Here is a 10,000-nt window from a genome sequence, read left to right as displayed (position 1 = left end):
CACACATTCATTTTTCTATCTACCTGTCAATCTATATAGACCTCTTGCCAAATGGAACAGTGTAATTCTCTCTCTCTCTCTCTCTCTCTCTCTCAAACACACACACACACACATTCATTTTTCTATCTACCTGTCAATCTATATATACCTCTTGCCAAATGGAACAGTGTAATTCTCTCTCTCTCTCTCTCTCTCTCTCTCTCTCTCCTCACACACCTGTTTCTCTATCTATCTATCAACTTATCTATTTTTCTATCTACCTATCAATCTATACGTGTATATAATGCATGGAAGTGAAATTTCTCTCTCTCTCTCTCTCTCTCTCTCTCTCTCTCTCAAAACCTATCTACCTACATCCATACACACAATCTTTTTATCTATCAATTTACATATCTATCTCATACCTAATGTAAGTCTATCTAACTATCTATCTATCCAGTATCTAACGGAACATCCTGGATACTTCCTCCCAATCTATCCACCTACCGCTATCTATCTATCTGCACAATCTATTAATATTTATCTATCGCACGCCTAGTATACCTAAGCCAATGAAAATTCTATCTATCCACCTATCTATTTCTCTCGCCTAGCTTAATCACGGCTCTCTCTCTCTCTCTAATTCTATCTATCTACATCTACCTTATCTATTTCCCTCGCTTAGTTTGATCGCGACTCACATATTCTCTCTCTCTCTCTCTCTCTCTCTCTCTCTCTCTCTCTCTCTCTCTCTCTTTCAGGTTTCATCGCGAGCCCGTTTCATCTTTTCTCTCAGTTTTCGTTTCGTTTCAATAGAGAGATTAATGTGTGTGTTTTTTTTTACTCGCTTTTTTTACTCAGAACGACGTGATCTATTTCAGTTTCCTTCACCTAGTTTCATCTCTCCCTCTCTCTCTCTCTCTCTCTCTCTCTCTCTCTCTCTCTCCCTCTCTCTCTCTCCTTCCCTCCCCCTCTCTCTCTCTGAACCCGTTTCAACCCCAATTTCGTTACTTTCAACCTGTTTCACCAATTCACTGTGAGAACCCATTTTAAACCCGTTTCACCGCCTGTTTAATTCCAGACCCCGTTTCACTCATTCCAGACCCCATTTCACCCCCTGTTTCAGTAATTCCAGACCCCATTTCACTCCCTGTTTCAGTAATTCCAGACCCCATTTCACACCCTGTTTCACTAATTCCAGACCCCATTTCACCCCCTGTTTCACTAATTCCAGACCCCGTTTCACCAGCTGTTTCACCCCTGAGTTGGACATGGAGCGAGATAAAACACAAGGACAGGTTAATTAATACGTAACAAGAAACAGGGAAGCAATTAATCTAGTCAGAGAGATGGGAGGGGCGGGGTGGACGTGTATCATCATCATCATCTTTTTCATCACCATCATCACCATTATCAACATCATCATCAACATCACCATCATCGTCTACATCATCACCATTATCATCAACATCACCAACATCATCGTCTACAAATTCATCATCATCATTTTTTTCATCATAATCATCACCATCGTCTACATATTCATCTTCTTCCTTCTTCCTACTCTTCATCATCATCATCATCTTTTTCACCATTACCATCACCATCGTCTACATATTCATCATCTTCCTTCTCCTTCCCACTCTTCATCATCATCATCGTCTACACATTCATCACCTTCCTGCTTCATCATCATCACAAACATTATCATCACCATTTTCATCGTTTCTTCTCATTCATCATCACCATTAATACTACTAACTTTATCAGTATTTTCAACGCTTCAACCACCACTATCACCATCATCACAATCACCACCACCACCACCACAATCACCACCATGGCCTGCAATACAAAATCTATCTATTGTAATATCTATTTCTAATACACACATTAATTCACACACTCTAACAACCTACACAAATATTCATACACAATCTCTCTCTCTCTCTCTCTCTCTCTCTCTCTCTCTCTCTCTCTCTCTCTCTCACACACACACACACACACACATTTATTCTCATAGTCTAACAACCCTACGCAAAAATTCATACACAATCTCTCTCTCTCTCTCTCATTAACTGAGATCCAAACAGCTTCACGTACACACATTTTTGAATCGCGTGCACTTTGCCAATTACACACACACACACACACACACACACACACACACACACACACACACACACACACACACCTAATCTCCAACTTTGACCAAAATCAAATTATTAAGTTTCGCCTTGCTATCCTGGTCTAATATTTCCTTGTGTTAATTGTTCCCTTTGCTCAAGATTAACATAGAGAGAGAGAGAGAGAAAACAAATTTCCTGATATAGATATAGACAGATAGATAGATAGGTAGCCACAGAGAGAGAGAGACAGACAGACAGAGAGAAAAAAAAACAAATTTCATGATATAGATATAGACAGATAGAGAGATAGGTAGCTACAGAGAGAGAGAGAGAGAGAGAGAGAGAGAGAGAGAGACAGACAGACAGACAGACAGACAGACACAGACAGAAAGCCACCAAATCCAGTTTTTCATTCCCTTCCTTCTAAAACTGCCTTGTCCTTGATGAGTGAAACGATCCGAAAAAAATATATATTGAGAACAGAATACCTCGGGTCGAAAAATGAAAAATAAAAAAATTGTATGGTTTCAAAGCCATGGAAAAAACACGACGAAAAAAAATATATATACTCGTTAATGAGGGATTATTTATTTTTTTTTTTCATTCACAGATATGATGACATTTTAGGGCTTTGGTGAAATTCTCTCTCTCTCTCTCTCTCTCTCTCTCTCTCTCTCTCTCTCTCCCTCTCTCTCTCTCTCTCTTCCTCTCTCTCTCTCTACGTATCTACCTCGAGAAATGACAGGATTTAAAACTTATTGACATGGTGTGTGTGTGTGTGTGTGTGTGTGTGTGTGTGTGTGTGTGTGTGTGTGTGTGTGTGTGTGTGTGTGTGTGTTTTAGGCGTTTTCGGATACAGGATGGGGAGAGAGAGAGAGAGAGACAGACAGACAGACAGACAGACAGAGAGACAGACAGACGGACAAAATACAACAAATAAGTGTAGAGGTGAATGATGAAGACGGCAGACAGGCGACTAGTGTCCTACTCTCTTTAATTTTCTTTAATCTCTCTCTCTCTCTCTCTCTCTCTCTCTCGCTTTACTCGTACCCTCATTCTTTCTCCTCTTCCCCTACTACCTCCTCCGTTCTTTCCTCCCTTCCTTACATTACTTCCTTCTTCCTTGCCTTCTCTTCCTCTCTTCTTCTTCCTCCTCCTCCTCCTCTTCTTCCTCCTCCTCCTCCTCTTCTTCCTCCTCATCCTCTTCTTCTTCCTCCTCTTCCTTTATTATTGTTCTTCTCCTCCACCTCCTCCTCTTCTTCCTCCTCCTCCCCCCGTGCACCGTAGCGAGCTCCGAAACGCCTTAAGAATTACCAAGGAGCTGTGTGTGTGTGTGTGTGTGTGTGTGTGTGTGTGTGTGTGTGTGTGTGTGTGTGTGTGTGTGTGGATGGGTGGAATTTTCGCGGGGGGAAGAAAGAGAGAGAGAGAGAGAGAATGTGGTTATGAAACAATCTCATCGTTTCAGTTTTGTCTCTCGAGTTTTACACACACACACACACACACACACACACACACACACACACACACACACACACACACACGCACATTTTCTTTTTTTTTTTTTTTCATACCACAGTAAAAAAATAAATAAACATGCAAGAAAAAAACATACTGTATTTTTCAAGTGCTTAACCCATTCGCTGCCACGGAGGAGGAGGAGGAGGAGGAGGTGGAGGAGGGAGAGAGAAGAGGAGGAGGAGGAAAGAGGAAAGAGAAAGAGGAGGAGGAGGAAATAGGAAAGAGAAAGAGGAGGAGGAGGAAATAGGAAAGAGAAAGACGAGGAGGAGGAAATAGGAAAGAGAAAGACGAGGAGGAGGAAATAGGAAAGAGAAAGAGGAGGAGAAAATAGGAAAGAGAAAGAGGAGGAGGAGGAGGAGGAAATAGGAAAGAGAAAGAGGAGGAGGAGGAATAATGAGGAGGAGGAAGAAGAGCAGTAATAATAAAGGAGGAAGAGGAAGAAGAGGAGGAGGAGGGAGGAGGAGGAGGGAAGATGAGGAAGAAGAAGAGGATAGAGGAGGAAGAGGGAAGATGAGGAAGAAGAGAGTAAAGAGGAGGAGGAGGAGGAATAGGAGGAGGAGAAAGATAATAATGATCAAAGACGACAATGATGATGACTAGACAGATAGATAGATAGATAGACAGACAGACAGACAGACAGATAGAGGTACTGACAGACAAACAAGGAGATTTCAAACTCCCCCCCCCCCCGCTTCCCAAACTCAAAATTTGGGGTGAGATTTTAAGTTGGGCCAAAAATATCTGAAGACCAATAAAGCGAACTCGAAAAACATTGCTCACCCTCCCCCCTTTCTTCCTGGCTCTCATTCCCTCACTTTCTTTTCGCTTTTCAGTTCTCTCTCTCTCTCTCTATCTCTCTCTCTCACTTCTTTCCCCCTTCTCTCTCTTTCTTTCTTTTACTTCTTTCAGTTTTCCCTTGGCCTCATTCCCTTACTCTCTCACTTTCTCTTTCTCTCTCTCTCTCTCTCTCTCTCTCTCTCTGTTACTCTTTTCCTTCTACTAGTTCTTCCTTACTCTCACTCTCAGACTTTCTTCTTTCTCTCTTCTCGGTTTTCAGGTCTCTCTCTCTCTCTCACTTCTTTCCCTTTCTCTCATTTCTTCTTATACTTGTACAAATTTCTCCTTGCTCTCATTCCGACTTACTTTCTCTCTTTGTGATGCACCTTCTCTCTCTCTCTCTCTCTCTGAAAAACCAAAGACAAAAAAATCATCACATCGACCAATCCCACATAATATAATTCCCAATTCTGAAAATCACAAATAATAAAATAATAAAATAAATAACTAAATCACTCGCCCCCCCCCAAAAAAAAATAATCCCTAATTAGCAAGCCAAAAAAAAAAATGAAAAAAAAATAATAATAATAATATAAATATACTTCCTCGCCCAATAATACCCAAAGAATTAATTACTCCATTCATTTAAAAGAAAAAAAAATGCTATTAAAAAAATAATGTGGAATTTGAAAATCGAAAAAAGTATATATATATAATTACCGCATGCATGGTAGCCGTATAGAGTTGAATTATTGAATGTATGAAAGTATAACTCAATGACCCCATGAAAGAATGTTGATGATGTATGTGTATATATTTATGTACACACACACACACACACACACACACACACACACACACACACACACACACACACACCTTAGTCTCTCTCTCTCTCCCTCTAAATGTATATATATTTATGTACACACACACATACACACACACACACACACAATCTTAGTCTCTCTCTCTCTCTAAATGTATACTGTATATATGTACACACACACACACACACACACACACACACACACACAATCTTAGTCTCTCTCTCTCTCTAAATGTATATATATTTATGTACACACACACACACACACACACACACACACACACACACACAATCTTAGTCTCTCTCTCTCTCTAAATGTATATATATTTATGTACACACACACACACACACACAATCTTAGCCTCTCTCTCTCTAAATGTATACTGTATATATGTACACACACACACACACACACACACACACACACACAATCTTAGCCTCTCTCTCTCTAAATGTATACTGTATATATGTACACACACACACACACACACACACACACACACACACACAATCTTAGCCTCCCTCCCTCTCTCTCTCTCTCTCTCTCTCTCAAAAATCACCCAAAATTTCGAGAAAAAATGAATCCCCCACATTAAGAGATGCCCTGATTTGCATAGCTGAGGTGGTGAATGGCTCAAGAAAAAGAAAGAAAAAAGAAAAGGAATGGAGAAGTTTTAATGTCTCCTCCCTTGTGGCCAAAGGTCCAGCGGGGGAAAAATGAAGGAAAAAGAAGTAGGATTAAGTCTGTTATGTTAGTTTGGTGGCAGCTCCGGTAGTAATAATAATAATAATAATAATAATAATTTTTAATAATAATAGTAATAATAATAATAATAATGATAATAATAATTTGTAATAATAATAATAATAATAATAACAGTACCGGTAATAGTAATAATAATAATCATAATCATAATAATACGGTGCTTGTAGTAGTTGTAATAGTAGTAGTAGGAATAATAATAATAATAATATTAACAATAACACGGTCCTTGTAGTTGTAGTAATAGTAGTAGTAGTAATAATAATAATAATAATAATAATAATAATAATAATAATAATAATAATAATGACGATACGATAATAAAAGGATGAAGAAGAACAAGAACAAGAGGGAAGAACACGAAATATAATAATGACGATATTAATAACAGTAATTTCACCCTAGAAGTCTCCAAATACTCAATTCACAACCCGCCCTCCTCAATTTATCTTTCCCTCTGGCTACGACCTCCAGTGTTTTGAAAGCAATGTGTCCAAGAAACAACAGTGGACACTCCCTAGTACATCTTCCTTGGCTATTAACTTTCCTTAATGCAGGGCAGTGAAATGGCGGGGGGACAGAACGACATGGTGGCGATTTGTTTGTGGCCACCCCTTACGGAATTGGTCTGGCGATAGACAGACGTTTATAGTCCTAAGTATAATTCAACTACAAAAAAAAATGACCATTATATTTTTACTTTAAACTCTCTCTTCAAATGACAACTTTTTCGCACTTCCTGGCTCTAGTTTTTTTCTTTAAGCAAAAAATAAAATCTTTCTAAATCATTTTTACACAATAAGTAGGAACGAAGGGTAGAACAAGCCACATTCCTCCCCTCCCTTCTCCAACTCACATTTCCTCCCCTTTCCTCCCTTCAAACACCCTTCCTCTCTCCCTCCACACTCCTCTCCTCTCCCCCTCCTCCCATCTCTCCTCCCTTCCTTTCCTCTCCTCCCTCCCATCCCATCCCTTCCCAACTCTCTCTCCTCCCCCCCTTTCCTCCCTTCAAATTCCTATCCCCTATCCCTCCACGCTCCTCTCCTTCCCCCTCCCTCCCCTCTCTTCTCTGTTCTCCCCTCTCTCCCTGTTCCTCCTCTCCTCTCCCTTTCCATCTCCTCCCTTCCCTTTCCTCCTCTCCTCTCCCCTCCCCTCCCCTCCCCTCCCCTCCCTTCCCTTTCCTCCTCTCCCTTCCTTTTCCATTCCTTCCCTTCCCTTTCCTCCTCTCCCTTCCTTTTCCATTCCTTCCCTTCCCTCTCCTCTCCTCTCCCCTCCCCTCCCCTCCCTTCCCTTTCCTCCTCTCCCTTCCTTTTCCATCCCTTCCCTTCCCTCCCCTCTTCTCCCTCCCTCCCTCCCTCTCCCTCTCTCTCTCTCTCTCTTTCTATCCTTGTCACATCCCAAGCCAGACCAAGGCCCAAAAAATGTATATTAATGAAAAAATATATATATATATAAATACCCCTTAATTGAGGCGAACTTTTAGTGGATGGAATGTGTCTTTAACGAAGCGGCTTTCAGATGGATATGAGAGAGAGAGAGAGAGAGAGAGAGAGAGAGAGAGAGAGGGAGAGAGAAAATACGAACTTGGTGTGGAATGCCATAAGATGAATTGTGCGAAGAATTAACGAGAGAAATACTTCAAGGTGGTTATGAGGACGTTGGGAGGAGGAGAGGGCGACCAAGAACGAGGGGGCGAGATCAAAGTGGAGAGAGATGGAAGAGATGGGGAGATGAGGCGGGGGAGTATTTGAGGGGGGGAGGGGGGTAGGAAGGTGAATCACGGGAATATTATATAGATAGATAGTGACCTCCTCGATAGATATAAGGGTAACGCAAATAATAAGAGTAATGTCTATCAACAGAGAGAAAGAATATGGCCAAGGGGAGATAGATAGATAGATAGACAGATGAACTGAGACTAGATGGATAGATAGATATATGAATTGATAGATTGAAGATAGATAAATGTAAAGATGGAGAATCAAATAGTAGATAGACACAGATAGATAGATGAACTGAGACTGCAGATAGATAGATAGACACATGAATAGACATGGTAGATAGATAAACAGATATATGAATAGATATAGTGTAGATTGACAGATAAATGTTAAGATGGAGAATTAAATAGTAGATAGATAGATAGATAGATGAACTGAGACTGCAGATGGATAGATAGACACATGAATAGACAGATGGTAGATAGATAAACAAAGATATATGAATAGATAGATTGTAGATAGACAGATAGACAGAGAAACAGATAGCAATATATAAAGATAAATAATCTGATTAATAAGAAAGATTGATAATTAGAGAGACAAGTAGATAGACAGGCAGGACGATAGATAGATAAATAGATAGATGGCTTCCCTGTACTTAACATCACAACGTTGGTGATTTAATTTGACTTAACGAAATTCAGAAATATTCGTAATAACGTACACGAATAAAACTGAAACGCAAACAGACATGAAGTGTGCAAATAATGTACGTACACAGACACACACACATACACACACACACGCACACACACTACTCTCTCCCTTTCTCCTCTCTTTTTTCTCCCTCCCTCCCTCCCTTATCTCCCTCCCCACCCTCACATCTCTCTCTCTCCTCCCTCCAACCATCCTCTTATCTAACCCTCCCCCTCCCTCCCTCCCCTCTTATCTAACCCTCCTCCTCCCTCCCTCCCCTCTTATCTAACCCTCCTCCCTCCCTCCCTCCCTCCCCCAAGTCACGTACAGGGTGGTGCCAAAATTTTTCTCCTTATCTTAGAGGTTAAAGTTTTTTCACACCTATCTCTCTCTCTCCCTCTCTCTCTCTCTCTCATTTCTCAGCGAAAACTATTTTACCTCCGTGTCTATCCATCCATCTATCTATTTATCTTTCTATCTATCTACCTATCCATCCATCTATCTATCTATGAATAAACTTATAAATCATGTCATCCCTGATAATTAACTCTATTTACCCCTCTCAAAGAGTAAAATAGCTCTCTCTCTCTCTCTCTCTCTCTCGTTTATCACTCCCCTCACTCACACCCACACACAAAGCCCTTAATAACTCTTGTCTCCCTTGTCCATCATTGTCCCCCACTCTCTCTCTCTCTCTCTCATTTTCTCACTTTCATACATACTTGCACATGTACAGTTCCCCCCACTCTCTCTCTCTCTCCCACTAGCTTTCTTTCAATCATACTTGCATAGGTTCAGTTCTGTATCAATTGCCTGGGTATAATTACTCTCTCTCACCTGTCTATCTATCTATCTATCTATCTATTTACCTTCTCTGCACCTACCTACCAATCTATCTATCTATTGTGTATCTATCAGAGTGTGCGCTCGTAGTCAAACGATACTATATCCTCCCTATATACCTGTCTATTCTACATCTATCTATCTATCTATCTATCTACCTAACTCTGTCTAGTTATGTATTTCTTTTTATTAATCTATCCATACATCTACTTCTTATATCCATCCGTCTACATGTCTATAAACACACACACACACACACACACACACACACACACACACACACACACCTGTAATCTCTTAACGCCTACGTCTATAAAGCAAACACACACACACACACACACACACACACACACGTAATCTCTTAATGTCTACGTCTATAAAGCAAACACACACACACACACACTTGTAATCTCTTATGTCTACATCTATAAACATCGCACACACACACACACACACACACACACACACACACACACACACACACACACACACACACACACACATTGTTTTCCCATCAACAGCTGTCTTTCTCTGCCGCACACCTGTCACAACAAGGTACAACTCTTTCCCAACCCACCCAACCCTCTCTCTCTCTCTCTCATTTATAGGTCTCTCTCTCTCTCTCTCTCTCTCTCTCTCTCTCTCTCTCTCACTTATAGGTCTCTCTCTCTCTCACACATAGGTCTCTCCCTCTCAATCACAGTCCCTCCCTCTCCCTCTCTCTCATAGGTCCCTCCCCCCCTCTCTC

The 10,000-nt window shown here is 40.7% G+C and overlaps 1 protein-coding gene across 1 annotated transcript in view; it reads left to right on the top strand.

The window, feature by feature from the left end:
• Window positions 1–10,000, top strand: part of LOC145391220 (zwei Ig domain protein zig-8-like) — a 124,672-nt gene that overhangs the window by 79,860 nt on the left and 34,812 nt on the right. The window lies entirely within an intron of this gene.

The sequence above is a fragment of the Coenobita brevimanus genome, chromosome 17, assembly GCF_032717465.1.
Source record: "Coenobita brevimanus isolate Jiangsu-jjx chromosome 17, ASM3271746v2, whole genome shotgun sequence".
Taxonomy (NCBI): Eukaryota; Metazoa; Arthropoda; class Malacostraca; order Decapoda; family Coenobitidae; genus Coenobita; species Coenobita brevimanus.
The sequence above is the reverse complement of the archived record's forward strand: the minus strand, read 5'-3'. Positions and strand labels throughout refer to the sequence as shown.